The sequence below is a fragment of the Mixophyes fleayi genome, chromosome 2 (genome assembly GCF_038048845.1).
Source record: "Mixophyes fleayi isolate aMixFle1 chromosome 2, aMixFle1.hap1, whole genome shotgun sequence".
Lineage (NCBI taxonomy): Eukaryota > Metazoa > Chordata > Amphibia > Anura > Limnodynastidae > Mixophyes > Mixophyes fleayi.
The window spans coordinates 146,546,642-146,573,435 of NC_134403.1; the positions used below are offsets into that span (position 1 = coordinate 146,546,642).

Sequence of the window (26,794 nt, forward strand, 5' to 3'; positions counted from 1 at the left end):
TGTTAAAATAAATAAACATGAAATTCCAGTTGTATGTTTAAATAGAACACTGTGAGGTCTATATGGTAAATATGGAAAAGCCCCATCTCTGGCATAAATGGGTGTTTTTGCAGGGGATATAGCTTCTCCCTATCTATCTAAATAGAGTCACTCACCTGCCCTGGCAATATTTTGTTAATAAATTGCGGCAATAATTGATTCTCTATTGCTGCAATAAGCAGTGAAATCTGTGTTATCTCCAGAGATTAGTAAACCGGGGCCTTTGAATGCTGCCTCAGACTCTTGGCTGATCCCCTATAGAGTATAGACACAGAGATATTGGGAAGGTCAGTGCACTTTTCAGTGCTAAAATATATATCCTTTCCAATGGGCATAGCAGCCAATGTGACTGTCGTTGTGCTGCCTCCAGGAAGTTTTTCAAGGTAATTAAGCCAGTGCATTAGGTTTATTGGCAATATGTTATTAATATAATCCTTTCATAAAATAGATCCTATTGAATCTCAAATGGAATATAGTGACCCCTACAATTAAATGCCAGACATAAAGGAATACCACTCAATATTCCTGTATATGAAACTAGGGGCATTGGCCATGTCCTTAATCTGCAAAATCCATACTCAGGTCCACCCATCCACACACCAATTTGTAGTGGTAGTGGCAACCCAATTGTTGTGAGTGAACACTGTAGTCCTACCTTCCAAGCATGAAATGAGTAGGTAGATATTACCGTTCATCTTCAGCTGATCTCTTTGTAAAATGAATGGTATAACCATGTTATAGCCTCTTCCGGAGTAATACATAGTACTCATGTTACTGTGAATTTTATGGTTCACAAGATAAGTGTAATCTCACGATTCACAAGATAAGTGTAATACTATCTACCATATTGTTCAAACCGTCCACCCTCATTTTCTACCATTGGATTCTTTATAACAAAAAGACTGAAATGCTTCTAAAGAAATTTGTTTTTTTTTAATGTAAATTTGCATGTATACCTGCTCACCAGTATCTACTAAGGTAGAGCACCCATTCAAACAAGGGTATCCTGGTGCCAATATCAGCCATGATGGGTGCTGGGGAATTAGTGGCGCTATATAAATAAATGATGATGATGAATGATGATGATGATATCCAGTCTCTTTTATAGCCTTCACAATCCCTAAACCCCTCTCATTTGCTGCAGTATAGAGGGAACCTGGGTAGCCCCTTGTCTGTAGGAACCAGGATGAGGGAGAAACAGGCTCTTCTAGAGCCTCTCCTCATCCCTGGGCTCCCTTCCCGCTAGTGCTGGGGCCGCACTGGACTCTATGTAACATCATTGCGTGTACGTAAGAAGGTGTCACCGGCTATACTCTCCTCCTTTTACAGTGCAGTAAAGTAATACTCACCAATCCGGTGTTTTGTGATCGGTGAATATTCCTTTACTCCCTGGAACCCTGAACATTGCTGAAGATGAGTGGAACTCACCCTTCACAGTTCTGATCGCACTTAGCAGTGAAGAGGTTACAACACATTGACGAAAAGCACATTGTACTCTCTTTTCGTTGATATGTCACAGGCACTGGAGAGTTACCAATGAAGACACCCAGCCAGCAGAAATATAGAACATTATTTATGTTTTATATCTTTTTCACAGCTGTAACACTAAACTGTGCACTTCTTTATATACGTTTTATCAACAAAACATCATTTTTAGATAATACTTGAGTAGGAATTTTTATAGCTGTCATAAAGGAAGAACAGGAACATCTCACGCTCCTTTTTTCCCAGTAAAAGCATGCAATAGATTTATCTCTGGAACTGTGTCCCATTTCTTTCTGCAGGGGACATCATGAATTTCTAATGTTGGAAGGAAGTTGATACATCACAGTCAGAAAACTATTTGGAAATGAAAGAGTATGACCTTTTAAACTCAAATTTATGAATTTGTTATTTAATACAATCAAATACTATTTCCAAAATCTGTTTAGAGAAAAAGATTCCTTGTTGGCAGGCAGATGATCTAATGAGGCTATAAAATGACGAAAGGAATTAAGAATTATTTTATACTTAGTTAAGTGAAATAAATACACAGATGTATTATCTTGACTCATACCTTATTTGTCAAACTTTTTAAATGGCTTAAGGTGTTTTTATATTCATTTTATATTCATTTACAGAACACTAAATAATTTCAGCACTTTTATTTTAAATGTACATTACACTGTAAAATTATACTTCTGATTTGACAATGCATACTACATTAAACACATAAGGACTGATTGATGTTTGGATGCACGGAAATTGCGTTTTAAAAAATAGCACGGAACTCGAGCATAGTTAGGACCATATTCAAATCGCTGTGGATCTCAAGATACATTTTGATTTGAATCACATGTGCCATGTGCGTTGGAAAGCGATTACTGTACATTGTCTGTTAGTCCGTCCCTTCCCTCTCCCATTCCATCTCTCAATCGTAGACAGCTCTGTCATTTGCATTTGGACATGAATTGCATGCAATTGCATTCATTGGCGTTAGGTCCATTTCTGAGTAGAGCTACTTCACGCAGGATACGCTACGTAAATGGATGTACGTCCGAACATGAACCCGGCTCTACTTGTGTACATTGTGTTCCAGAAATACTTTTATCTTTATTTTTCTCTTTTCAGCGTATTCATATAGATGAAATTTGAAAAGACCTTCACTATCATCATCATCAACATTTATTTATGTAGCGCCAGCAAATTCTGTAGCGCTTTACAATTGGCACTAGAAAATTAAATATTGTTCACTTCATTTATTAGCCTGTAATACTCTCCTGCAGTTTTACAACAAATAAGGACCCCAAAAAGGAGTAACATAGAAAACTTACCACCAAATATAAATATAGTAGTTATACCATATACAGGGACTCATGTAAAGTAGGACGCATTTGTGTTGTGAATGTAAGCAGAAAAGCTACATACATGAGACGCATATTATTTAAGGTGGATACATCTTATCGCTTTCGGTGGGTGAATGCTTAAAAATTTGTAGGGTAATGTGTACAGTATTTTATGGAAATATAACAAATGTACTTCCAACTTTACATAAGCCCCTATACATCTAAGCTGACATACGAGTGGATCTGCCTATCAGGTTAAAATTGTTAGAATACAGAGATTGCAAGCTAAGTAACTATAGGGCTAGTGCTCACAATGCTTGTTGAACCCTAGTTGAAGTGTAGCAAGTTGTTCTTGCCTAACAGAGTGCTTAATGCGTGTTCACAGCACGATCATTAACATGTCTTACAGTTTCACTCCAGCGTACTCAGAGACGGGCTGGCCCTGGGGGCAGGGGGGCAGCGTCTTACCTCTATTAGGGCCGGGGGGTAGGCCGGCCGGCCGCCCCCCGGATGCCATATACAAATTTTCACCGGCCGCATCCCATGTCATGAGATGCGGCCGCGTCAGCGCACAGGCGGCCGCATCACATGACAGGCGATGCGGCCCAGCCCGCGCCTGAGCGTACTGTACAAAGAGCTTAAAAGAAGACTACTGTACAACCCATCCTGTTAATGACATACTTCCAAAAACACAGGATGTGGACTAGTGGGTATTAGGTAGTTTCTGTTGGTGAAGTGTGGCATTGACTGTTTTGTTTGTATTTCTGTTCATTGCAAGATGAATTATATCATTATAAGGCTTATGCTATAGATGACTGCTGCAAAGGAAATGATGGCTAGAAAAAAGAGGGCAAGACTCCGAAAGCCCTGGGTTCACCCATTGGTGTCTCAGTTCCTCAGCAAGTGACACTTATGTCTCATCTAAAAACAAATCATGATTATACCCAGATACCTAGTGCCACTTTGATGAGCTCCTGGTGATTGCTCTCCGGTGCGTTCTTTCTTTTTAAGAATGTTCCAAACAGTTGATTTGGCCACACCTAATGTTTTTGCTATCTTTCTGATGGGTTTGTTTTGATTTTTCAGCCTAATGATGGCTTGCTTCACTGATAGTGACAGCTCTTTGGATCTCATATTGAGTCGACAGCAACAGATTCCAAATGCAAATGTCACACCTAGAATCAACTCCAGACCTTTTACCTGCTTAATTGATGATGAAATAACAAGGGAATAGCCCACACATGTCCATGAAATAGGTTTTGAGTCGATTGTCCCATTACTTTTGTTCCCTTAAAAAGTGTAAGAAACCACATATAGAAACCGTTGTAATTCCTACACGTTCACCTGATTTGGATGTAAATACCCTCAAATTAAAGCTGAAAGTCTGCAGTTAAAGCACAGTTTGTTAGCTTTATTTGAAATCCATTGTGGTGGTGTATAGAGCCAAAAATATGAGAATTATGGATTTGACTCTATTAGTATTGCTTTCTCCATGCTCTGTTACTCTGTGCTGTGTTAGTGAGTGGTTTACATCTGTGTAAATATTGTTATATACTATTTTTTTAAGATAAAGAAATGAAACATTAAACTGTTTTAAAAATGTATCATGCTCTATTTTTCCTTTTCAAACAATTTTCTTGTAAGAATAAACCAAATTTTCTAAATTGACAAATATAGTTAAAAATAAAAAATAAGCCAAAACAACTCTTTAAAGGTCCTGGAAATAGGGGATTGTCCAGATGATGATGGGTAGGAGTTGGGCTCATATTCCCCGAGGCTGTTGATGTGGTCTGTGGCTTTCCATGCTAGTGGTTTGTGCACATGTTATGGTGTGACTGTGATTGTGATATTGATGGGAGTATGGTGCAGGTGTGGGAACAGGTGGTGAAATGGATACTAATGTTGGGTGCTTTGCAGGGGCAGAACTCTGCTTCGCCAGCCCAGAGCAAATTTTGGGTAGGGGCCTAACGATGCAGCTGTAACCTCCTCTTTTCAGAGCAGAGCAGTAGCCACCAGAGCATGTACACAGCAGCATCAGGCCCCATAGCAGTCGCATGGGCTGTTCTTTTATTAGTTATTGCATCGCAGTGCATTACAGTATCAATACATTACATCATCATGAATGTGTATGTGTTATCCAAGAGCTGTATATATCATCAGGCACCACAAACCAGCATATGGCATCACAGGGCATTATGTGTCATGGGACATATGTCACAAACAGGGCCGCCATCAGAAATCATGGGGCCCAGTACAATGAAGCAGGCAGGGCCCCCCCCCCATGAACCAGGGCCATGTTTCCAACTGGGCACGATGGGCAGGTGCCTGGGGGCCCAAGGTTATGAAAAAAAAAATCCTGTAGAAAAAAAAACTGAAAAAAAAAACTTACCTTTTGTGGTCACGATCCAGCTCCCTCCCTGGTCCTCTCTTCCATGAAGGGGGTCAGACTTAGGCGATTGAAAGGTAAGTTAAGGGGGGCCCTAATATATAAATATAAATATATATATATATATATATATATATCTAATATATAAATGTCTAGTGGCGTGTGTTAGTCTGTCTGTCTGTGTGTGTGTGTGTAAAAAATAAAACCAAGCTGCAGCGCCACCTGCTGGGCGGAGTTATACACTGACCTACTAAATTCTTAGTGTGTGTGGGAAAAAAAATTCAGAAAGGGCTGAAATTTGGTATACTAAGATGTTTTTAATTTGTTAATTTAATTTGTTAATTGTTAAAAGTGTTTATGAAGATTTAAAAAATATATATATATATTTCTTGAAGGAGAAGTGACAGTTGGGAGTGGTTGGTGGTTGCCGGGGGTGACAGTTGAGAGTGGTTGGTGGTTGCCGGGGGTGACAGAGCGAGAGGAGTGTGATACTCAGGACCGCTGAGAGAGATCCCTGTGTCTGGATAGACATCTGGATAGATGTGGCGATGAAAATGAAGGATGAGGTGATGGAGAAGAATGATGAGGTGGTGACATGTGGACAAAACCACGTTAAAAAAGGGCACTTACGTCGGGAAGTAACGCTCTTCCCCTGAGGAGGCCTGGGCTATGGCCCAAATGCATGACAAGAACCTTTTTAACACCTTAAGTAGCTTGATTTGACTAGAATGCATGAGTATCATGCACGGGTTAACTTGTATATATATATATATATATATCTATATATATATATTAGTATTAGGGAGAGGGAGGGAGACAGACACTTCAGGGCTTAACTCCCGCAGTGGAACGTATATGTGTTCCACCAACAGGAAGTTCTGCATTTGGAGCTTCTTGTTGGTGGAACGCACATGCGTTCCACTGCGGGAGTTAAGGCTGAAGGTACAGTCCTTCAGCCCTGGCGTCTTCGCTGCTATCTTCAGTCTGGCTGTCACAGTGACAGCCAGGCTGAAGGTAGCGGGCCCCCTGGTAAGAGTGTGCCGTTGGGCCTCCTGGTGAGCCCGGGCCCCATACAAGGTTACCCCCTGTACCCCCCCTGATGGCAGCCCTGATTACAAACCAGCACATATTACAATTGTATATGCAGGGGCAAACACAGGATTTCTAGAGGGTTGGTGCTGATCTAAAGAATCCTGTTCAGGAACAAGCGGCCTATTATCAATAGACTCCTTTCTCTGACGATAAAGCTGATATTTTTATTGAAAAATCCCTTATCTGCAATGTACAAAAAATCACCAGGACGGCTGAGTGACTCTCAGCTGTTTCAGCAATTCTGGACCAGAGCTGATATGTACAATACCGGGCGGCCCATACAGATACGTACATGCGTGAGCCAGCTAACTGGTACATGTATGTACAACAGAACTGAATACTCAGATATGTACAAAGAAAAAAGTGCAAAATGATATGAATGATACTGGGTCACATTATATATAAGGAAAGGTTGTAAAATTTGATGTTGAATGGTCTTTTGATCATATTTGTGTGTGCTGGGTGTGTTGGGTTGTCAACTCTAAAAATGAGCAGTGGTCTTTATCTGGTAATCCCTCTGTCCCAGTGGGGACATAAATGACACGGCCATGTGACTGGCATTAAGACATGTTCAACCCAAATGCAGTTCCTTGTGTGACAACTCTTGTAACTGTCCCATTCTCATGTTTGACTAAAAAACACAATAATATTGCTTCACTAAGTAAGATTGGGGAAACTAAAAACAAAGCTTTTTCGACTAGCTTATTTCTGTTATTTGTCTGTCCACTAACTGTCAGCAACTACATGTGGTAGTAATAACATAGTTGGAATAATGCCACCACATTACATGTAATCATTTCAAGTTATTGTTTGTAAAAGCAGTGAGCAGATTACAAATGCTTGCATATTTTGTGGTAAAATGATCTGGCACAAATTAGTGAAAAATGCACTTAGTCTCGGAATCTGTATATTTGCAGGATTTCAAATCTATACAACTTACTGCACATCCCCAAGGTAAAGAGAAAAAAGAGAGTTGCTGTTTGTAAAGGAATCTCTGTTTGTCAAAGCCTAAGCCCTATAACCCACCCCAGTAGTGTTGTGTCCTGTACACACAATAGTCTTTCCTGTGGATTCTCGGAAACACAAATCTTTATGACCAGAATGTCTCCTGTTAAGAATCTGAAAAACATCTCCATATACTTGGAATTCCCCTCACTGGATGTGGGACATCAAGGGAAATAAATTACATATTTTTTCATATCTTGCCAATGAGTTTTATTCATTGTGGCTAATTAGACTTGCCTCTATTGACAAGCAGTTATGGCTATATAGAACATATTAGAGAGTTCACTGACCCCCGTGTTTTGGTTTTGGTTTTGGATCTGGATTAACTTTGTGTTTTGGTTTTGGTAAAACCGCCCTTGTGTGTTTTGGTTTTAGATCTGTATTTTTTTAGAAAAAATAGCTAAAATATGCTAAAATCACATCATTTTACTCTTTTTTTTCTTCCTACATTATTAACCTCAATAACACTAATTTGCAGTCATTTCCAGTTAATTTTGACCACCTCACAGGTCACAATATTATTTTCATCCACTATCGGACAAAGACTGCAGCGGGCTGGCTGGATGGTAAGCGATAGAGCAATAACACAAACATACGGCAGTTCATAGCAAATCTAGGAAACATTGCCACACAGCAGTGGCAGAAAGGAAGAGTGGTGCAGATGGAATTGTCCTTGGGCCCTCCCACCCACCCTTATGTAAGATATTGAAAAGGACATGTACAGTTTAACAAAGCAAGTGCTCCAGCGACAAGAAGTGCAACTTTTATAGCTGAAATGCTTGGTTTGTTAGGGCCCCCACAAAACAAGCTAACAATGGGTTTAAGGCAACTAAGCAAACAGTGCTGTTAATAAACTCTACTGTGGGAAGTCATGCACCAGTGGAAGCAGTTCTTGCCAGTGATAAGAAGAATGCCATTGTCATGCCTGGGCATAAGACCAAAAAATCCACCTCTTATGTGTGTAATTATTTTTACACAAATCCTGACAACAGTTGTCTAGCCATTTGTAGCATTGTAAAGCCACAGTCAGTAGAGGTAGGGACCTTAACCATCTAAGAACCTCATCCATGTTACGCCATTTGAAGCGAGTTCATGGAAATCTTTTGTGAAAATCAGAAACTTATGCTAAAAAATAACAACAAGCAGTCCAGCATCAGCTGCCTCCTTCTCTCAGCTAGATCCCAGCACCTGCAATCTACACCCCCAACACCTTCATCATCAATGTCCTCAAAAGTGATCGTAGTTAGTCCTGCATCCAAGTTGCTAAGGCGAAAAGACTCCTCCCCTGTCCAGGACTCTTCAGAAGAATCCTTGAGCGTTAGGCCCACTGCTGCTGCTGCTGCTGCTAGGGGTGGATCTTCATCCCAGAAGCAGGCCAAGAAGAAGACTACTAGTAGTTTACAACAATTGACTGTTAAACAATCCTTTGCAAGAGGAAGCAGGTATGGCAACTGTCAACCAGTCGCACAGCAGATCACAAGCGCCATGGCGACTATACTAGTATTAGATCTGCGTCCAATATCCACCATTAATGCAGTAGAAATAAGACAGTTAATTGAAATCCTGTGTCCCCGTTACCAAATTCCATCTCAACACCATTTTACTATACAAGTAATTTCTCACCTGTACCAGGAGGTTGCAAAAAAGAAAATGATTGGGCTACAAAATGCCATTTTACCCACTGTATACTTAACTACAGATATGGAGACAAGCGGAACTGGGAAAACTAAAGGTTATATGACTGTGACAGCCCACTGGGATGGTAAATCGCCTTCAGCAGCAGGAACAGCAGCAGCATCTAACAAACAATGCCAGATCTTTCAGAGGCAGACTACTCTGTGTATAATCTGTTTCACTAAGAGGCATACTGCTGTCAACTAGAGATGCTCAGATTCGGTTCCCCGAGAACCGAACCCACCCAAACTTAACAGATCCAAGAAACGAGCTGAGCCGACTCGGTACTTTCGCACGCCCTCGGAATTGAAAACAAGGCAAAACGTCATTGTTACGTCGTCGGATCTCGCGAGTTTTGGATTCTATAAGTACCACCCTCCATGGCAATCCAGCACCATTTCACAGAGAGACACAGAAGGGGTAGCACGGTTCTTAGCAATCTCTAGTGCAATTGGGCAGCGTCATAGCTAGAAAAAAAGAGGAGGGGTAACAGTGTTGTTCAAAGTCTACTGAATTATAGCTGATATAGAAACAGAAGAGCTTCATTGCTAATTGTCAAGGTGAAATAATAGGGTTGCCAGTCTTGTTCTAAATCTGTAGTCACATTGTATTGTGTTATACAGCTAACACACAAACAGGACAGCTCCATTGCTCCATTGCTAATTGTCATTGCTGAAATAGAAATAATAGGGCTGGCAGGCTTGTTCTAAATCTGAAGTCAAATTGCACTGTGTTATATAGCTAACACACAAACAGGACAGCTCCATTGCTAATTGTCATTGCTGAAATAGAAATAATATGGCTGGCAGTATTCTTAAAAACCTGCAGTCACATTGTACTGTGCCATAGCTCACCCAGAAATAGGAGAGGTGCAGTGTTCAGTTTTGAAACAGAAATTCAAATAATAAGGCTGGCAGTGTTTTTAAAAGTCTACAGTGACATTTTAGTGAGCCATAGCTCACTCAGAAATAGGAGAGGTGGCAGTGTTTAGTGCTGAAACAGTAATTGTAATAATAGGGCTGTCAGTGTTATTAAAAATCTCCAGTGACATTCTACTGTGCCATCGCTCATACAGAAACAGGAGGGGTGGCAGTGTCCTTATCTCTCTCCAGTTTTCAGTCACACTGTTCTGTCACTCTCCAGTCTGAGTCATGATAATACTAATCCCTCTACTGCATGTGCTAATTACTATGTTCAATTGCATAGTGGTTTTAAGTCAGGGAAATATGTAAATAAAAGCTTGTACCTTTTTAAAGAAATAAACACCTCTCTAATAAAGGTGAAAGTTTACTTTAGAAAAACATAAAATTGCCAACATGCCACTCTACCCAAAATATTACCAAGCATACCAGCATTAGCAATGGAGCTCTCCTGTTTCTGTCAGGGCCATCTTTTCCATTGGGCGCGATGGGCAGGTGCCCGGGGGCCCCACGGGCAAGGGGACCCCAAAGGCAGGGCTCCTAATTAGAATAAATAATCCTGCAAAAGAAAAAACCTGCAAAAAAAACCTTCAAGGGTCACTGAGCAAGTACATCTATCTATCTCTATCTCTATATATCTGTATCTGTATCTCTATACATCTATATCCATATATATATATATATATATATATATATATATATATATATATATATGTATGTAGTGGCCCCGGTGCACTGCTTTGCCTGGGGGCCCATAATGTTGTTAAGATGGCCCTGGTTTCTGTCTGAGCTATAACTCAGTAGAATGTCACTGGAGATGTGGAAGAACACTGCTACCGCTTCTCTTTCTTTTCTAGCTATGACGCTGCCCAACTGTACAAGAGAATGCCAAGAACCGTGCTACCCCTTCTGTGTCTGAAGCCTCCTTAGCCATCACACACACACTACATTGCCACAAGCCCCCTGTGCCATCACACACACCACATTGCCACAAGCGCCCTGTGCCATCACGCACACACACACTACATTGCCACAAGCCCCCTGTGCCATCACACACACACACACACACTACATTGCCACAAGCCCCCTGTGCCATCACACACACACACACACACACACACACACACACTACATTGCCACACATACACACTACATTGCCATAAGACCCCTGTGCCATCACACACACACACATTACATTGCCACAAGCTCCCTGTGCCATCACACACACATTACTGTGGTCGTTCGTCACCACACTGTGCCCCCATAGGATCACACTTATTCATCACTCTGTGTCATCCTGCTCCCCCTTTATCACCCTGTGCCATCCTGCTTCCACCCCACCTTCATCACCCTGTGCCATTCTGCTTCCCCCCTTCATCACCTTGTGCCATTCTGCTTCTCCCCTCTTCATCATCCTGTGCCATTTTGCACCCCCTTCATCACCCTGTGCCATTCTGTTCCCACCCCCTCTTCCTCCTTGCCTCCGTTCCTTTACTTACTCTCCTATTGGCTTCTTTCTTCTCTTTTCTTCTCTTCTTGTCTTCTGTCTTCTTGCTGGCTCCTCTCTGCATCGCTCCTCACTGGATGTCAGGCGTGATGACGTCACACCTGACATTCAGTGTGAACGGAGCAGGTAGGAGGGGTGCCGACGCTGTGGTCACGTATTTGTTTTACTTTTTAAAAAAAAAGTATTCAGCTCCGACCCACCAACGAAGAGGGCGGAGCCATCAGTCATCGGGGTTCACCGGGGAATACCCCGGCTCCCCAGGGGGCCATTCCAGCCCAGAAAGCCTCAATCCTTGCATATAACCACTTACACATTTGCATGGACTTAATATTGGTAGCATTCACATTTAGACCTACAGACACATACCCTGAATTGGTTAAAGCTAGAGATGAGCGGGTCCGGATTTGTCAAATCCGAACACCCCCGAACAGTGGCGATCCGAGCCCAATCCGAGCACTGTTCGGGGATTCCTGCCCGACGCAAAACTCAAAACGAGGCAAAACGTCATCATCCCGCCGTCGGATCTCGCGAGATCCGGATTCATATTAGTCCCCACTTGCCGCCGCCATCTTCACTCGGGCATTGGAAAGGGAAGAAGGAGGGTGTGTTTGTGGTGTCCTCTGTCCTGCTCATTCCAGTGGTGCTGTCCTGTGCTCTGTCCTGCTCAGTCCAGTGGTGGTGTCCTGTGCTCTGTCCTGCTCAGTGTAGTGGTGCTGTCCTGCTCAGTCCAGTGGTGCTGTCCTGTGCTCTGTCCTGCTCAGTCCAGTGGTGGTGTCCTGTGCTCTGTCCTGCTCAGTCCAGTGGTGCTGTCCTGCTCAGTCCAGTGGTGCTGTCCTGTGCTCTGTCCTGCTCAGTCCAGTGGTGGTGCTGTATAACTCCACTGATCCTGCCGTATAAGTCCAGTGGTACTGTGTCACGGGCACTAGGAGTTTTACCTAGAATTCACCAGGTGTAGCTACACTTACCAGAGGTGCGGACCTCTGGGTAGTGTGGTGAATCAGTGGAACCATATAATATAATAGAGGAAAGGAATGTCAATAGTATAAATGCTGAGTCTTGGCACCGAGGAACTGTGATGGTACAGCAGATTAGTAAGCAGGATACAATGAGGAAAGAGTCCAAGTGCCTTAGCACGCAGGTAGCATATAGCAGGCCAGTACTTGATAACTGGATAACGTTAGGCAAAGACCAATCAACAATGCAGTAGAAGAGTCAGCGACTTGCAGCTATAATACAGAGGCACTTGTAGACTTTAGTCCATCTCATAGGTACCATACTGAGTAGAAGTTATATCACAAGGAGACATGAGTGGTCTACAGCTGGTAGGTTTCACCACAGATGTGTAGAGAAGACTTGTCCAGCGCAGGTATGTAACGGAATAGCGTGAGTGGTCCGCAGTTGGCAGTTTACATCACTAATGAGAAGAGAAGACTTGTCCAGGTGCAGGCATATAACGGGGTAGCGTGAGTGGTCTGCGATTGGCAAGTTTTACCACTGATGTGTAGAGAAGCCTTGTCCTAGCGCAGGCATGTAACCGGATAACGTGAGTGGTCTCCAATTGGCAAGTTGTACCACTGATGTGAAGAGAGGACTTGTCCAGGTGCAGGCATGTAACGGAGTAGCGTGAGTGGTCTGCAATTGGCAAGTTTTACCACTGAAGTATAGAGGAGACTTGTGCAGGTGCAGGCATATAACGGAGTAGTGAGAGTAGTCTGCAGCGGGTAAATTCTACTACTGATGTGAAGAGGAGACTTGTCCAGGTGCAGGCATGTAACGGAGTAGCGAGAGTAGTCTGCAGCGGGTAAGTTCTACTACAGATGTGAAGAGGAGACTTGTCCAGGTGCAGGCATGTAACGGAGTAGTGTGAGTGGTCTGCAATTGGCAAGTTTTACCACTGAAGTATAGAGGAGACTTGTGCAGGTGCAGGCATATAACGGTGTAGTGAGAGTAGTCTGCAGCGGGTAAGTTCTACTACTGATGTGAAGAGGAGACTTGTCCAGGTGCAGGCATGTAACGGAGTAGTGAGAGTAGTCTGCAGTGGGTAAGTTCTACTACTGATGTAAAGAGGAGTCTTGTCCAGGTGCAGGCATGTAACGGAGTAGTGAGAGTAGTCTGCAGTGGGTAAGTTCTACTACTGATGTGAAGAGGAGACTTGTCCACAGCAAACGGATAACACAAGCAGAAACAGGAAACACCTCAGAGTCTCAAGGGAATGAGAACCAAGAACAGGCAAAGTAATAGGGCAACAGGTACCTTAAGTACTGAGAGGTGATTAATTAACCAATGAGACTAGAGGCGAGGTTTTAACAGTTCAGGGTTTCTGCACATGCGCAATCTTAGTCAAGATGGCGGATGGCCGCGGCTCAGGAGAGGCGCCAGCAGGAGCGAGAGAGACCCATGTCCCAAACTAGAGGCACTAACAGTCCGGTGAGTGACATACTGCTGTATAACTCCACTGATCCTGCCGTATAGGTCCAGTGGTACTGCTGTATAACTCCACTGCTCCTGCCGTATAATAAGTCCAGTGGTACTGCTGTATAACTCCCCTGATCCTGATGTATAAGTCCAGTGGTACTGCTGTATAACTGCACTGATCCTGCCGTATAGGTCCAGTGGTACTGCTGTATAACTGCACTGATCCTGCCGTATAATAAGTCCAGTGGTACTGCTGTATAACTCCACTGATCCTGCCGTATAATAAGTCCAGTGGTACTGCTGTATAACTCCACTGATCCTGCCGTCTAATAAGTCCAGTGGTACTGCTGTATAACTCCACTGATCCTGCCGTATAATAAGTCCAGTGGTACTGCTGTATAACTCCACTGATCCAGCCGTATAAGTCCAGTGGTACTGCTGTATAACTCCACTGATCCTGCCGTATAAGTCCAGTGGTACTGCTGTATAACTCCAGTCCAGTGGTACTCTCCTGTGCCGCATATAATTTTTAAAGCCTTTGCCGAGTGTGTGTGGTTTAGGAGTACGCTCTCTTGTGCTGCATATAATGGAGAACAAAAATTTGGAGGATAAAGTAGGGAAAGATCAAGAACAACTTCCTCCTAATGCTGAAGCTACTGCCACTAGTCATGACATAGACGATGAAATGGCATCAACGTCGTCTGCCAAGGCCGATGCCCAATGTGATAGTAGAGGGCATGTAAAATCCAAAAAGCCAAAGTTCACTAAAATGATCAAAAAAAAGAAATTAAAATCATCTGAGGAGAAACGTAAAGTTGCCAATATGCCATTTACGACACGGAGTGGCAAGGAACAGCTTAGGCCCTGGCCCGTGTTAATGACTAGTGGTTCAGCTTCACCCAATGATCTAAGCCCTCCTCCCCCCCCCCTCTAGAAAATTTAAGAAGTTAAGCTGCCATCAAAAATACAGCAAACAACTCTGCCTTCTAAAGACATGGCATCACAAATCCCCAAGGAGAGTCCAAGGGTGTTGGTGGTTGCGATGCCTGACCTTCCCAGCACTGTACGGGAAGAGGTGGCTTCTTCCACCATTTGCAGCATGCCCTCTGCATATGCTGGAAGGATCACACACAGTGCAGTTCCAGATTTTGATAATGAAGGTGTCAATGTTGTACACCAGGAGGAGGATATTGATGTAGCTGGCGCTGAGGAGGAAGTTGACGAGGAGGATGCTGATGTGGTTTTCTTAAATGAGGCACCAGGGGGGGAAACAGTTGTTGTCCATGGGATGAAAAAGCCCATCGTCATGCCTGGGCAGAAGACCAATAAATCCACCTCTTCGGTCTGGAATTATTTCTATCCCAATCCGGACAACAAATGTATTTCCATATGTAGCTTATGTAAAGCAGCAATAAGCAGGGGTAAGGATCTTGGCCACCTAGGGACATCCTCCCTTATACGTCACCTGAAGACCCTTCATAATTCTGTGTTTAGTTCAGGAACTGATTCTTCCGGAGGATCCTGCAGCGCTACGCCTACTGCTGCTGTTGCTGCTGGGAGTCGGTCATCTTCCCAGAGGGGAAGTCGTAAGACCGCTACGTCTTTCACGAAGCAATTGACCATACAACAGTCGTTTGCCATGAGCACGAATTACGACAGCAGTCATCCTATGGCAAAGCGGATAACTGCGTCCGTGACAGCTATGTTGGTGTTAGACGTGCGTCCGCTGTCCGCCATCAGTGGAGTGGGATTTAGACAGTTGATGGAGGTATTGTGTCCCCGGTACCAAATCCCGTCTAGATTCCACTTCACTTGGCAGGCGATACCCGGGATGTACAGAGAAGTATGAAAAAGTGTCCTCAGTGCTCTGAAAAATTCGGTTGTACCCACTGTCCACTTAACCACGGACATGTGGACAAGTGGTTCAGGGCAAACTAAGGACTATATGACTGTGACAGCCCACTGGGTAGATGCATCGCCTTCCGCAGCAACAGCAGCAGCAGCATCAGTAGCAGCATCTCCGAAACGCCTGCTTGTTCCAAGGCAGGGAACATTGTGTATCACCGGTTTCAGTAAGAGGCACAACGCCGACAACCTCTTAGAGAAACTGAGGGAAATCATCTCGCAGTGGCTTACCCCACTTAAACTCTCCTGGGGATTTGTGGTGTCGGACAACGCCTGTAACAATGTGCGGGCATTACATATGGGCAATTTCCAGCACGTGCCATGTTTTGCCCACACAATAAATTTGGTGGTGCAGCATTATCTTAAAAGTGACAGGGGTGTGCAGGATATGCTTGCGGTGGCCCGCAAAATTGCAGGACACTTTCGCCATTCTGCCACTGCCTACCGAAGACTGGAGCACCATCAAAAACGCCTGAACCTGCCCTGCCATCACCTCAAACAAGAGGTTGCGACGCGTTGGAACTCCACCCTCTATATGCTGCAAAGGATGGAGGAGCAGCAAAAGGCCAATCAAGCCTACACAGCCACCTACGACATAGGCAAAGGAGTGGGGATGCGCCTGAGTCAAGCGCAGTGGAGACTGATTTCTTTGTTGTGCAAGGTTCTCCAGCCATTTGAACTTGTCACACGAGAAGTCAGTTCCGACACTGCCAGCTTGAGTCAGGTGATTCCCCTGATCAGGCTGTTGCAGAAGCAGCTGGAGAAAGTGAGGGAGGAGCTGGTAAACCATTGCGATTCCACAAAGCATGTAGCTCTTGTGGATGAAGCCCTTCGTACGCTTTGCCAGGATCCGAGGGTGGTCAGTCTTTTAAAGTCAGAGGAATACATTCTGGCCACCGTGCTCGATCCTCAGTTTAAAGAGTATGTTGTGTCTCTGTTTCCGGCGGACACAAGTCTACAGCGGTGCAAAGACCTGCTGATCAGGAGATTGTCATCTGAAGAGGACCGTGACATGGCAACAGCTCCTCCTTCATTTTCTCCCACACCTGTGGCTGCGAGGAAACAGCTGAGATTTCCTAAACGACCCGCTGGTGGGGATGCAGAGCAGGCAGGAGCAAATTTGAACATCTGGTCCGGACTGAAGGACCTGCCAACGATTGCTAACATGTCTACTGTCGCTGCATTGGATGCTGTCACCATTGAAAAAATGGTGGAGGATTACTTTGGTGACAGCATCCACGTAGACATGTCAGACAGTCCTTACTTGTACTGGCAGGAAAAAAAGGCAGTTTGGAAGCCCCTGTACAAACTAGCTCTATTTTACCTGAGTTGTCCCCCCTCCAGTGTGTACTCCGAAAGAGTTTTTAGTGCAGTGGGGAACCTGGTCAGTGAGCGGCGAAGGAGGTTGCTTCCGCAAAATGTGGAGAAGATGATGTTCATCAAAATGAATTATCAATTCTTCAATGAAGACCAGCAATGGCCTCCAGAGACTACAGAGGGACCTGTGATTGTGGAGTCCAGCAGGGACGCATTGATAATGTGTGAGGATGAGGAAGTACACACTGAAAGGGGCGAGGAATCAGAGGATGAGGATGAGGACAACATCTTGCCTCAGTAGAGCCAGTTTACTTTGTACAGGGAGAGATGAATTGCTTTTTTTGTGTGGGGGCCCAAACAAACCAATCATTTCAGCCACAGTAGTTTGGTAGGCCCTGTCGCTGAAATGATTGGTTTGTTAAAGTGTGCATGTCCTTTTTCCGCAACATAAGGGTGGATGGGTGGGCCCAAGGACAATTCCATCTTGCACCTCTTTTTTTTCTTTGCCAGCTCATTTTGTGGGGGTCCAAACGAACCAATAATTTCAGCCACAGTAGTTTGGTAGGCCCTGTCGCTGAAATGATTGGTTTGTTAAAGTGTGCATGTCCTTTTTCCCCAACATAAGGGTGGATGGGAGGGCCCAAGGACAATTCCATCTTGCACCTTTTTTTTGGCATTATGTGCTCTTTGGGGCCTAGTTTTTCAAACTGCCATTCTGTCTGCCACTGCAGTGCCACTTCTAGATAGGCCACGAGTTTGTGCCTCCCACTTGTGTTGCTTAGCTTAGTCATCCAGCTACCTCGGTGCAACCTTTTGGCCTAAAAACAATATTGTGAGGTGTGAGGTGTTCAGAATAGACTGGAAATGAGTGGAAATGAATGTTATTGAGGTTAATAATAGCGTAGGAGTGAAAAAAAAATAAATCTGGATTTTAGCAGTTTTTATACTTTTTTTAAAAAAAAATAGAACCCAAAATCAGAACCAAAACCTTGAGGGGGGTGTTTTGGCAAAACCCATTAGAACCCAAAACCTGAAGGTAATCAGAACCCAAAACCCAAAACCCAAAACGCGAAAAGTGGCCGGTGCACATCCCTAGTTAAAGCCTCTTTAAGGAGAAAGGGTGAAATAGAAAAACACTACAATTGGAAACTTAAACTCTGGGCATGTATTGGTGAAGAACACTGCAACAACTATAATATAAAGACAAAGGTAAAGAGAGTCCCTTTATAATAAGAGTAATGAAAAAATACAACACTTTCTCTTGAAGAAGATTATGGGTGTGTTATCCCAACTATAGTACTTATTATCAAAAAGAAGGCAACAATGATGTGGGTGATAGTCCAAAGAATAGTAATAGTTATCAATGGGAATACATAATGAAGTGGGAAGTTGCCCCTATAGCAAGAATAACCATAAATGTGTGCAGAAGATGATGGGAGGAGTAGTCCAGGCAGTGTCAGGCAGTTGAAGGCCAGACCTTTAGTTCAGGAGAACCAAAGTACTTATGATCACTAAGGTGTATAGTGTGGTGCAGTATATATCAGGACACTATAAACAATTGGACCTTCCAGAACTTTAGACTGGAGCAGGACTCTCTCTGGACTTTACTTGGTTTCCTTCTGGACGTCTGGGCTAAATCTAGACTTCCTCTGGACCTATAGCAGCTGATTCTCTGGCAATGGCAGACTCCCCTCTGGGAATGGTAGTTCCCTCTGTGATTTGGCAGCCCTATGTAGTAACTTGGAACCTCCTCTGTTAGATTGTCAGTCCTCTTGGCAGGACTGGGAGCTTACTCTGTTAGATGTGCAGCTTCTCTGTAAGAGTGGCAGTTGTCTCTAAGGGATTTACAGCTTTCTTCAATCTCCTGGTAATGATGTTGTCATCTCTGACGTGCCTCTCTCTGCAACATCCTTTTCCACAGTATTCACTCTTCCTGAAACGCTTATGCTTTCTGACAGGTTCAGTGGGCTTGGTTGCAGTGCCTCTCATTCTCCATCAGCTCCGCTTGGTAACGCTGCAGTACTGGCAATGGCCTTAACTCCCTTTTCCCCTTTTCTCTGGCCACTTCCTGCTATTCTCCTGCTTCTAAGGCCCAAATCTCTCTTTAACTGGTGGGTTCTGAAATCACTTCCCGTTTTTCTGCTCCTTTGACCTGCGGCACGTACTCCCCTCTCTATACTCCCGGTTTAATGTTTATTTTAATTTAATTCTTCTCTATTATATAAAGGAATTCTAGTCACCTAAAATAAAAATCTATTACGGTATAATATATACATATATATTCAGGTAAAATACTTATTTAAAAATATTTTCACTTACGTAAAATATTTTACTCTCTAATGTGAGAATAATTGCATGTTGTTGTTTCTTTCAGCTTTAAATACAAAATCTGCATTGCAGCATTCATCCAGAGTAGTTATATGGGAATCTGCTGTGTGAGGTCCATAGTAGAATTTATAACTGTATGCATACAAAAAGGGGATCATCACTTCATAAAAACAGCATTTGTTTTATTATTTTGACAATTTTGGCAGCAGGATACTACAAGTCTAATCATAATAGAAGTTATTTGTTCATAATAGCAGATGGTAGCCATATAAACTATGACTTGGATTACTTTAAGAGTGGTAAAAGTGGATGTAAATTAAGAAAAAGTAATCTTCCATTCTGTTTAGTTTATTTGAGTTTCAGGATAAATATTATTCTGGACAGTGGTTTCTGAACAGAGGCTGAAATGTTTGTCTCAAGATATTCATTCGTTTTTGGCTAGGCTTTTTGTTCTCAAAATTTCAGGGATCAGGCAGAACAAATATTTTTCATCTTAAATGAATATGTTGAAAATCTGCACATAGATAAGACCCTGCAGATGGCTGTAGTACTGTACCGAGCCATCATGTGCCTCACAATGAAGAAGAGAGCCTCTTACAAAAAAAGAGCTGCAGTAATAGACAAACCCAACACTTATGGGGATCGCTATGGAATATAACTCATCAGGCTCATCAGAGCACCAATGAGATTATTACATATTCTTGTATTGGAATCATCATCATCATCAGTTATTTATACAGCGCCACTAATTCCGCAGCGCTGTACAGAGAACTCATTCACATCAGTCCCTGCCCCATTGGAGCTTACAGTCTAAATTCTCTAACATACACACATTGACTCTGGCTGTGACATTCTGTGACTGGTGCATTGTTATGGGCCACCATATGCAAAATAAAATCTGTCGGTGCAGGACCCATGGACATCAATGTGTACATATGCTTGTATGAACTAATTATGTTTATAAAGGGACTGATGATCTTATTTAGGCATCTGTTTAGTCTTAAGTTGAGCCTTATTTAAACTATTAGTAACTATACAAACATAATTCAAACCTAAATATACTCAGGATTGTATCTATAAAGACCCCTGCTCTTCAAGGTTCTTCCCAGTTCTATTCTTCTGCTAAAGTCACACACGTATATCTGATGTCTATACCTTTACAACATATTGTAAATCACTGCAGTCCCCTAACTACAATTTATGGATCATCTGACTCAGGAGACCTATCTATGCATACACACCTATGTGTAGTGTGCTGCCCGACTGCTCTGATTGTGTTTTAAACACAATCAGAGCAGCGGGAGGACAGCACACTGCCACTGCTGAACGGACCTGCACATACTGTGCAGCCGCCAACAGCCTTAGCCATCAGAAAGGGGGCGGGGCCTAAATCGTCCCCCCTAAAATCGCCCCGGGTAGGACAAATGTCTAGATCCGCCCCTGATCCTCAGTAGCTGGCTAATCCAAATGCTGTGTTAGTGAACCAACATGCTGCCATAATGAGAGAGCACTTGAGGTACTGGGGTTTCTGCCAAGCCTGAGTGACCTTGCTGTCTATTAGTCACTGAGGGTTATGGATAATGGACCCACTTTTCAGTTTGTGAAAGTGGAGGTACGGAGGACACTTGCTGGCACCTGCACTGCCACAACAGACTGCTCTCCTTCCTCTACCAGTGCAAGAATGTCAGAGGTGAGGCAAAAGCCGTTCCCTGGGGCCTCCATTTAAATGTTGCTTCTAGACTCCATTAGTACTCTCAGTGATCAGTAGTTATTTTGTGACTTCACATGGCAAGAAAACTGTTGTTATGTTTTCCATGTATCAAACATACTATAGGAGCCATTCTGGGCTTGGGGTCCACGACAGGATTATCTGGTATCTTTAATATGCAGCCTGACCCCTGATATCCTAGTTTATGGTTCCCATCATTTTGAAAAGAAACAAGCTGATCCCCTGGTGTGCAGATTTCTCAGGCCATAAAAGTTACCGGTTACTTGTACTAAAACAGATATAGGAATCTATTCCATCCTATTTATTAACACTAGCAAATCCGGGATTGTCCTGGGAAATTAGGGACACATGGGAGCCTTAATATTCTTATAGCACTCCTCACTAAACTTTGTGTGGCTTCATAATTGTTTTACCTTGTAGCTTGTGTATACTTATATAACTGAAACAACTTTGCAGGACCTTAAAATGAAGACAGACCTCACAAGACGATGCCCAGTTTACAGTATGGAAACGTACTGGTCTAAAATCTACATTGTACAATAAATATATTACGTTTATAAATATATAAATAACATATTGTGCAAGCCGTGTGCTGGCTGTAAGTGAGACTGCTTTAAGCATAAGGTTTTCTTCTTAGGTACTTTTTACTTAGTCAGTTCAGGTTTATTAATGCATAATATCTACAGGATTACAGAATACTCTCCACTGAGCTATTAGAGATTACACCAAATTGAGAAATATCCTGTGTTTAGTCACATTATTATTTATGGACGTCTTGTTGTTCATGCTAAACTTGCCAAGATTTCTGCAGAGTCTGCATTATATAACGTGACAGATTTATTTTGATCATGTGACCTGGCAGCACTTGCTGAATTATCCCAAAAAAGGAATTGTTTTATTGACATGCTGTTTTCTTGGCAATAAAAATGTTTTGTTTTCTTTTACATGCTCTTTAAAGCACATGGTGGATAGAATGTGATGCAGCAGCATAGCTGGTCTTGGGAGGATGTCTGGTGGTATTAATGTGGGGTTGTATGGTAAGATTGAAAATGTTACCCAGCTAGTTTAGTTCCGAAATATATAAAAGTTGCTTTAGATACTTGCAGGCTTCATTTTATTCACCATATGTTAAGGAAACTACCTGACAAGGCATACATGAATTATAGTGCACGCTGCTTCCATTCTCCATCCTGTTGTCATAGGCTTTCTCCATCCACCATATGTATAGTCTGGTGAGTGGTGGGCAACATGATATATTCAGGGGACCCAAGGGGCCTTTGATCCCATAAGCGGAGCCACAGATTAACTTTGCAGAGTAACATCAGATCACATTATGAGAGCAGCAACATGAAATGTTCATGCAGCCCAAGCAGAAGGTGAACTTATGATTACTTCATCAACCTGGTAAAAATACATCACCATTAAAACACTGCTCCCTGGTGGGAACTAGCCTTTAGAGGACCCCATGACTCAACAATGTTTAGGCAAACCTCAGAATAGTGACCTGGGGCCTGATTCATTAAGGATCTTAACTTGAGAAACTTCTTATTTCAGTCTCCTGGATAAAACCATGTTACAATGCAAGGGGTGCAAATTAGTATTCTGTTTTGCACATAAGTTAAATACTGACTGTTTTTTCATGTAGCACACAAATACTTGATAGCTTATTTGTACACTGACATTTAAAGTTGATATTTGTGTGCTACATGAAAAAACAAATTGTAACATGGTTTTGTCCAGGAGACTGAAATAAGAAGTTTCTCAAGTTAAGATCCTTAATGAATCAGGTCCCTATTGATCATCATAAGAACAATTTATCTGTACTTACTGCATTTCCTCCAAATGCTGTATACATATTGGGCTTGAGTCATTAAGGAGAGCAAAGCTAAAAAATGAGTAACTTTATGCCTGGACAAAACCATGTTGCATTGGAGGGGGAGGTAAATTTATAATGTGGGGACAGCTTTATAGTTGGGGTAGGGCATGTCCTACATCAACTTTAAATTTCTGTGTAAAAATAAAGCTATCAAGTATTTGTGTATTAGATGAAAAAACAGCCAGTATTTAACTTATGTACAAAATAATAAACTAATTTGCTCCCCTTGCATTGTAACATGGTCTGTGCCGGAGAACATTTATTCCTTTTTTTTGCCTTACTTAATGATTCAGGCCATTTGTTTGCATTTTGGGCTCTCAAAGCATGTAGTGAGTATGGACAAAATATTTCTTGTAGATCACAATCTTGAAGTCTTCCACCGGTAAACACAAGACATGGCAGTATACAAATGCTGATAAGTACAAACCCAAAGAGTATTTTCAGTATATAATCACAGGGGTTGTTTTGGCTGAAACCACTAGTGTCTGGATGAAATTACAGAGGCTTCCGTTCTATTCCCTCCACACTGGCTGGGACCTATTAGCAAAATGACTGGGGGCAGGGAGGACATAACTCAGGTATCAATGGCAATAGAAGGGGGATGTAGTTATGAATAATAATTATCCAATGTAACCTCTCTTGTTCTATGCATATTATAAGTGAGAATGCTTGTTGTTTAGTAGAAGATATAGGAGACTTTGTAAAGAATGTAAAAACAATACTATACAACCACAAAGTAGTAAAGAGCACTTGAGGATGTAAAACATTTTTGAATTGAAAAGTGGCTACTGGAGGTATGAGCCGTAAGTACAAGCAGTAAAAGTAGCAGATGAAACGATAGAAAATAGTATCCAGTATCATCGGAGAGGTATGAATCAATGACTAGGGATACCAGTAGCCAAGCATTGTTATGAAGTATTGCAGTAAGAGTGTGAATTAGAATAAACCGAACAGGAACCCAATGTAATTCACAGTATCCGCCTAATGATGAAACTATTGTTATGTGTACAGTATCCATTCTCTTGTTTTATGTGCTAAATGTAATTTTCCCTGTAGAGTCTTACTCTGTATATAGGGATGCTGAACCTCATATATTGTATATATCAATAAATATATTCAAAACAAATATAAAACTCTTTAGGGTAAAGTAAAAAACAAAAATGTTGTTTCCAGCACAACATGTCGTGCAATAATGGGAAAAATGCTGGGGCCTTCTGAGATGCAATGTTGGCTTGTGTAAAGCACATATTAGTGCAATCATGTACAAAGAGTTGCACAAATCTCTATTATGCAGGTGCCATGTTTGTGTTTGTAGAACTGTTCTGCTCTATAAATGGCCATCAAGGGTTATCATTTATATTCTATAATATGATGTGTTTCATTAGGCATGTCAGCACAAGGGCTCTCATGGCATTGGAAATAAAATCACAATACTCTTTGAAGTCAGACACCTAGTAAAAGGTTTAGTATACATTTATATCATTGTTTTATTGCATTTTGCGCCCAAAATGAAACATGTTCCGCTTCTATCTTAAAAAAAAGAATATTTGTATTCCCTGTGCTACCTAGCATGAGCTTTCTTCCCAAAACCCAAAACCTTAAAAACATAATAAGCACATCATGGTGGAAGTAACAAACATGTGCTCCAATACCCTCTAATCGCTGTGCCTTAAAAAGAATAATAAACACTGTCACATGTTATTATTATCTTCTTTTATTTGTAAGGCGCCACAAAGGGTCCGCAGCGACCATACATAGAGCTTTGTGTAACCGTGCAAGGTGACAATACATGGCATACAATACATGGCATACAAGGTAATACAAAACAAAGTGCAGTAAGCAAAGTGTTATAAATATAGAGCAATATGTATAAAGTATAACATGTATGATGCAACAATACATACATACATACATACATACATAGATACTCTCCCCCAACTCTCTTGTTCAGCAACATTTAATGTCTTGTCAGCTGTCACTTATCTCTTTTAGCTCTCTGATATCCAGCACTTTCCAACGTCAGCACTCACTCTCATCAACACCATCTGTCTCATAGCACTCTGTCAACTGGCTTGTTCACCTACTAGCTCTCTGTCCCTCAGCTTCTGTACCTGCTCTCTCTATTCCGCTATGCTCTCACCAGCTCAATATCCTACTAGCACTCTCTGTCCCCCCTCCCGCTCTCTTTCTCTCTATCCCACAGCTCTCTCACTAGATGTCTGTATTCTCCAGCTCTCTAATCCTCTCTCTCACCTTCTGTGGCATCTGTATTCCTTGATCACCAAGGGATCTGAGTGGGAATAGTACAATAGCTGCTCATCTTGGTCCAGCGAGATAAGATTTTCATCTGTCTCACTTATGAAACTATGGAGCTGATTTTTCAAAGGACAAAAGGACTAATTGGTTGCAAAAATGGGTGTTTTTGCCAGTGATAGTGTGGTGGTCGAGACTGATGGGAAATCCTTCCCTTACCTTGTCCTGCAGACACGAGTCAGGTTCTTTTCTGTTCGGATATCCGGTGGTCAGGAGATAAGTACTTCAATGAAAGGGACAAGGATTGGTCAAACAACTTGGGTTTATTATATATGCGGTAAGGATAGTTTTGGTAAGCCACCGCCCCACTGACCCCTTCAGCTCAATGGTAATGACAAAATAATCGTTTGATCAGCATAGAGTACAATAGCATTTAACATATAACATTTTCAATATCAACAAATCAATTCTTAGGTAAATCACATAACATTACATCCATCTAAAACATTTGGTGCACCAATATTATCCCTGGTAACGTTACCATATTTTACACTCAGTCCTGGGCTGACCTGTGCACAGGAATTTTGTAGTGTTTAAATGTCCTGCAGAGGTTTTCCAGAAGGGTTAACAATCCCGATTACGTCCCTGTACTTTCTCTCTAAAGGGTAGATGTTAAACTGTAGGCAGTGTTAAAGATTATAACAAAACACAGGACTGTTGCTCAATTCAGTCACAAGATGGCGCTGTTCTCTCATCACTCTTCCCTCTGACGCTGGGGTGTGTGCAGTACACTGCAGGCTAGGATTTTACCTTGAAAAGGTTCTGCAGTTCGTGGAAACTGTCTTGGACGCCCCACTGTGTGTCCCCAGCTGTTCTCCAGCCGTGTGTGCTGGCAATGTCATCAGTTCCAGCAGCAGATCAGTCTCTCATGTCAGCTTCCTCTTTCTTGTTGCTATATCACACACTCCTCCTTCCTGCACATCATCCTGGGTACGTCTTTTCAGTTCAACTGTCAACTGTCATTCCCACTGTGTCTTTATCAGCCTCTAGTAACCCCTTGTAGCCCTGCATTTTAAAAGCGTTTATGCACTTCCTCTGTGCTGTTCAACAGGGCTTTGGGGCACCACAATAGGCTTGTTTTAACTCCCCTGTACGTAGGTTACTTTTAAGTGAATAGGTCTGAGATTAGATGGTGGGAAATTTGCACTGTAAATAGAACTGCTATGCCGTTCTATGGATGTGCGATATGCCTTCAGCATGGGGTGTTTGCAGCCCCAATATCCTAGGGAATTTAGCCCTGTGCTGAATGCCTAGTGCTGGTTGTCACTATTAAAGGGGACACAATGATGTGGGTTTCCCTGCTATATTGCCACAAGCACCGGATGACATAGCCAAGTGCTGGTATTTGCAATTTCCGGGGACCCCACGCTTTTCATGCCCCTGATTACTGATTGCCAGTATCAGTCTAGGCAATCGGCGCTAGTGCTGAAAGAACTTTTAAGGGGGAGGGACCAGTTTTGAAA

The 26,794-nt window shown here is 42.5% G+C and overlaps 1 protein-coding gene across 3 annotated transcripts in view; it reads left to right on the forward strand.

Annotated features, from left to right (window-relative positions):
* FHL2 (four and a half LIM domains 2) overlaps positions 1–26,794 on the forward strand; it is a 79,234-nt gene that overhangs the window by 43,794 nt on the left and 8,646 nt on the right. The gene's annotated exons all lie outside the window — the stretch shown is intronic.